Source organism: Rosa rugosa, chromosome 5 (assembly GCF_958449725.1).
Source record: "Rosa rugosa chromosome 5, drRosRugo1.1, whole genome shotgun sequence".
Lineage (NCBI taxonomy): Eukaryota > Viridiplantae > Streptophyta > Magnoliopsida > Rosales > Rosaceae > Rosa > Rosa rugosa.
This window is the reverse complement of record NC_084824.1, coordinates 37634365-37640104: the sequence shown is the minus strand read 5'-3', so window position 1 is coordinate 37640104 and position 5740 is coordinate 37634365. Positions and strand designations below refer to the sequence as shown.

The window sequence follows — 5740 nt, the reverse complement described above, 5'->3', positions numbered from 1 at the left end:
CGAATTTCTGGGGTACTACAAAAGAAGAAGGAAAATAAAACAAGAGAAGAAAGAAAAGGAAGAAGGTGGGTGTGGGTGTGGGTGAAGGAAAAAATGATCTGAATCGAACATGATTAAATATGGATGACATCATCTGACGTCATAATTCCTTCTTCTTTTTTTGGGTTAATTCTTTCTCTTTTCCTATTCTCATTCTTCTTCTTTCTTCTTTCTTCTCAATGCACTTCCGCAATATTATTAGAGGCAATTGAATTCTACTCCTTTGATGGCACTGACCACTGTTTACCCACATTGACTATTTCATCCTTCTGTCAAAATACTCCAATTTGCACAAATTTCACCATATTTTATCTCGTTTCTACAACTCCGCTTATTTTCTACAAAATAAATAAAAATACGTTAATTACATATTAATTTACTTGAGAGTTAGCTCACTCATAGTATTTTAGATATAATTATACGCATTTTCATTTGTGTAATCAATAGGTTTGGTAATAGAGGGTTTCCTTGTCTGATGCCTCTAGTTGGGTATAGTTTATAAGAAGATTGACCACGTACAAGAATAGCATACCTAACTATAGTGATACAACTCATTACCATATTAATCCATTTGGACGAAAGACCAAGCTTCTACAACATGTCTTTGTAGTTATCTTGGCTCATTTTTGATATATTATTAGGGCTTGGTTCGGTACGGTACCGGACCTTCAAGCCCAAAACCACCTATCGTACCGGAGCTTATTGGTACACAAAATGAGCTACCATTACCGGCCACAAAAGTTGGTATACCAACTTCTCGGTATACCGAGAGTATCGGTTGGTTGGGCCTCCAACCGAGTTTAAGATTGGGCCATCTTTCAGCTACGGCCCAAATGAAAATTTTAAAGCCCAAACCTGTCAACAACTGAAAAACTCATATAATCATATGAATTTAAAGGCCCAGACCATAAGCAAATGAAAAAAAAGCAAATAACTCTCAGTCTTTCACATCAACTTCAGTTCATCACTTACAGTTCATCTCATCATCAGTTCATCACTTCATATCATCACTTACAGTTCATCTCATCATCACTTCATATCATCACTTACAGTTCATCTCATCATCACTTCATATCATCACTTACAGTTCACACAAATGATACAATAACTAAGTGGACAATAGTTGAAAACAAAGTATTCAAAGACTCAAATTTCATCTCATCGTCACTTAATATTTGCTTGTTGTGCTCCCTGCCTCACTCAAAGACTCGAAGTTTCTGCAAATCCATTTTAGTTGAAAAGAATAAGAATGCTGGCAGTGCTCCTACGTTGCTCCAGTTCTAAGCCGGCCTTGATTGTAAGATTTCTTGAATTGTTGAGAATGGAACACCTGAAAATTATAATGAGCTGACTTAAAATGATAACAAATTGGAACAAAAATTGGGTCACCATAAAAAGCTTTATTGTAAACTGCTGCTTCCGAAAGAAAGCTTTTGATAATGTAATAGAATAATGCAACAGTACAAGCAACAATAGAACCAAGATTCTGGATTAGAAACTCCAAATAGAGCATGTTAGACCAAACAAGAAAAGCAACATATAAAGTAGGGAAACTCGGACCAAAATGAAATTGTCCCAAAAGTGGAGAATTTTTTTAAAATGCTGTGGTGCATGTAAAATTGTAAATGAGTCTTGTGTATGTTGTCATTTTCTAATTCATTTGTATTCCATTTAAAATGCTCTGCAACTCTTACTCAGATAAAAGCTCTTACAAAGAGAACAACACATAGTCATGAAAATTCAAACAGAGAATTATACATATATCGAATTATACCTTCAATTGAATAGAGTCTTGCTTACAATTCAGAGTTCCACCATCGAGAGCCACAAACTTAGTCCTTCAATTGATTTGACTTTGCCTTCTTCTCCCTCAAACATCAAACTTAGTCCTCGGTGCTCCTGCTCCTCCAAGTACAAAAGAAAAACCATGAAAACCCATAACAAATTGGTAAATCTCAAGATAATATATAACATATCCAAGATCGAATTACTAAAATTGGGTAGATCGAACCTCAACTCAACAATCCAAAGCTTCTAATCCAAAACCATTGAAGGTCGTACTCACCAGCAGTACTGCAGCAATTGTTCGACTGATGTGAATCGAATCGATTTGACGTCAGATGAAATCGAATGGGTCGAAAGATTTGATTCTTCGAAGATTTTGAGAGGCTCAGAACCACGCACGGGTTCGAGAGAGAGAGAGATTGAGGGAGTGGTCGTGAGAGGGGCTGAGGGATTAGGGATTAGGGTTTGGAAAGTGAGTTTGAGAGGCTCAGAAGTCAGAACCTCGCTCGGGTTCGAGAGAGAGAGACTGAGAGAGTGGTCGAGAGACTGAGAGAAGAACTGAGGGATTAAGGTTTGGAAAGTTTTAATCTAATGGTTGTTAGTTAATATGGAATAAAACTGAAGAAAATCAACGACTATGATTGATTATATAAGAAATATTTAAAATAATTAAATATTATATTAAATATGTGGTACGGTACGGTATACCGTATTTCTGGTGTATTCAATACCGCTACCGTACCAACTAAACCCTCTCGATTCGGTTATACCGTACCACAAGTTTGGTAACCGAGATTGTCGGTAACCGACAAGCTTGGTTCGGGACGGACTCGGTTGGCTGGTTTGGATCGGTTGATTAATGCCAGCCCTATATATTATGTTATAAAGAGTATTTTGGATAAATAAAAAGAGTAAATACCTTCTATGGTGCCTGGAGTATCACCACTTGGATAACTTGGTACCTAATGTATAACAAAGGACTATTTGGTACATGAAGTAATATTATGTTGGATCATATAATTTCTTATCAATCATGAAGCTAATACGTTAGTTTTAGAGCATTACTCTGCATAAATATTCATTTGTTAGAATTGACATCCTATCCTTTTGATTAAATTAGATTATACATAGACACACCATTAAAATAAGAGTGCTTAATTATATTCAAACTTCCACGTACATTTGATATCTAGACCTCCATTAAAATAAGGAAAAGAAAAGACAATACACACTTTTTCACAAATATTATTGTAGGTATTATATTCATTATTACTAAACCATTTGCTTTAAAATCATCCAGGTGACTAAGGTGAGGGTGATCACTATACCCTACAACGATAATACTGAGGACTGACTTGATAAACATTTACGCAAGTCTACGTATCGTTGTCAAGATAGAGAAATATTGTGCCCAAGATTATCATACCACGGGTATTAGTGGCTAACCTACAATTTTTGGGTACTCGGAGTTAGAGTCACTAAGCAAACAAAAGAAAAGAAAATAAATAAATAAAAACGCTAATCTAGGGCACCAAACCTTAGCAATGCTCGGTTTTGGTTTTCACCAAAGCCAAATTAAAACTAAAAGCCTAGTGGTGGTTATTTACAATGAGTTAGAAATTGTCACTGAAAATCATAATTTCATATCCTAATTAACCAATAGTAAATAAAATAAAATGCGATAATAACGAAAAGGAAAAGATTATATAAGTGGAAATGTTAGGGTGCTAGTGTGATGACCCGGAAATTCGTAATTTATTTTCCGAGGATTTTTCGGAATTGATTTTATGGTTATTGGACGGTTTCATGGCTCGTGGACGGAGCGGAAGTGTTTCAGACGAAATTTTATTCGAAAAGTGTGGATTTAGGGGGGGTTCAAGGTTGACTTTTGATACGTTGAGATTCTCCGAAAACTTCCTTCACGAAAGTTGTAGATAGGACCATTCCGATATATAATATGCAATTTTTGGAGATCGTATGATTATATTGTGATTTTTACGGTTTCAGACCGTTGGATGATTCGATCCGTGAGGATTTGAGTGTCCGATCGACTTGTGATTTTGACATATCGATCGTAGAAGTATTCCTGAGACATTGGGTGGTCTCGAATGTGGTTTCGCCTCAATTGGCGTCACTTTGGTAATTTTAGTTCGATTTAGGGTTTCGAACGTTATTCCTTGTGTTCCATTGACTGAATCAAGGCTGTACTTTCCTTATGTGCTTGACAGAGTGCGTTCTGTAAGTAGTCTGGTAGTGTGAAGACGCAGCGAGAATTTCGAGGTGAGTAATCTCACAAGGTTCATTTATGAACGGAATTACCTTTATCGTTTTCAGAGTTATTGATTTAACTGCAAACTATAGTTGGTATTAGTAGGCATTCCTGAGCGGATGACTACATATATATATATATTTACGTGAAATATATATGTATTTGTGGGTTTTGTTGATTTATGAAAACAATATGCATGAATGATGTTTTTTATTGTTTTGTGTTATGGCTTTTCGGAAAACAAATGATTGTGGAAATGTTGATTTCGATTTGTTTTGAAAAGCGTTGAGATTTGTGTAACATTTTGGGTCCAGTGCGACTCCTTTAATGTTTTATTCCGAGGTACTGAGAAGTCCGAGGAATGAAGGTCTATGACCTTGGGCAGTATATCGTAAGGTTCAACCATGGCCGGGTGACAGGTTACGATTAGTTAGAGCTCTAGTCTGTCTGCCATTGAAATTCGTGGGGTAACTGTGCGAGGTTATATCTAAACTCATGAATTTGTGTTTTTAGGGAACAAGGTGTGAGTTGCTTCCTTATTAACGGTTTTTAAGGGGACAAGGTGTGAGTTGTTTTCCTTATTAACGATTTGAATAGGAAATCAAGGTGTGAGTTGCTTTCCTTATTTTCGTGATTTGAATAGGAAATCAAGGTGTGAGTTGCTTTCCTTATTTCATGATTTGAATGGGTTGAAAGAAAACAAGGCGTGAGTTGCTTTCTTTAGGTGGTGTTTAAGGAATCAAGGAGTGAGTTGTTTTCCTTCGTTTTGGTGTGAGTTGATTTGTGGTGGTTTTGAGTTACTCATACGGGCTTACAAAAGCTTACCGGGTTTATTGTGTGGCAACCCGGTGCACCATTCAAACGGTGTAGGGGTTAATCTTGCAGGTTAGGATAATCGTGGATGAAGCTGAGGTAGCGCCTTTGCAGCTTTACGGCAGGAAGCCATTTTTGTGACTTTACCGTTGATAAACACTTTCGTTGTATAGTTAGCTCTGAGAAGCATTTACGTTTTATTTTGTTGTTGACAATTTAATTCGTAAGCTTATGTAATATATGACTCTACGGAGCGGGTCAATATTGACATAGTGGGTTCAGGGCATCAATATGTATTAAATATTAAGGGAAAAATTTTCCAGGTATTTTGTATTGATGACTGAACGATCACGCATGTATACTTATGGGATTATATATCGTTTTTTAGTTGTGTTAAAAAATCAGGCGTGTGACAGTTTGGTATCAGAGCGTAAGGTGCATATTTGGTGACAATCAATACTCCTCGAGTGATGGCCCGTCTGCAACGGATCCCCATCGTATAATCTTCGGTATTGATATAGTCATTGGGTATGCAATGAGCGTTGGAATGTGAGTCTTCAGGGTAGTGTCGGCTCAGAGGTGTAAGTGTAGGAGTTTGGGTAACTTTTATTAGTTTAAGTCTTTTGAGGAGTGAGAGCCTTTAGATTTAACTCTGGATTGAAGTGGGGGATGGGATGGTTCCTCTGACGTGGTGTTGTGGTTGATTTAGTCATAATGTTGACTTATACTTCTGTTTGAAGATTTTTCAAGTATTAACCAAGTGTGCTGTGCTCCTTAGGTGATGGATTCACAAGGAGGCCGAGCTAGGGGTCGAGGTAGACCCAGAGGTAGGGG

The 5740-nt window shown here is 37.0% G+C and overlaps 1 long non-coding RNA gene across 2 annotated transcripts; it reads right to left on the bottom strand.

Annotated features, from left to right (window-relative positions):
- Nucleotides 1–937: 937 nt before the first annotated feature.
- On the bottom strand, nucleotides 938–2240 carry LOC133708575 (uncharacterized). 2 transcript variants are annotated; one of them, XR_009845899.1, is made up of 4 exons: nucleotides 2051–2240; nucleotides 1814–1938; nucleotides 1132–1369; nucleotides 938–1061 (listed from the first exon to the last, which is right to left on the bottom strand). It is a non-coding gene; the product is annotated as an uncharacterized LOC133708575 (long non-coding RNA). The 2 variants fall into 2 exon arrangements; XR_009845898.1 differs by having other exon boundaries at nucleotides 2105–2240.
- Nucleotides 2241–5740: the final 3500 nt, after the last annotated feature.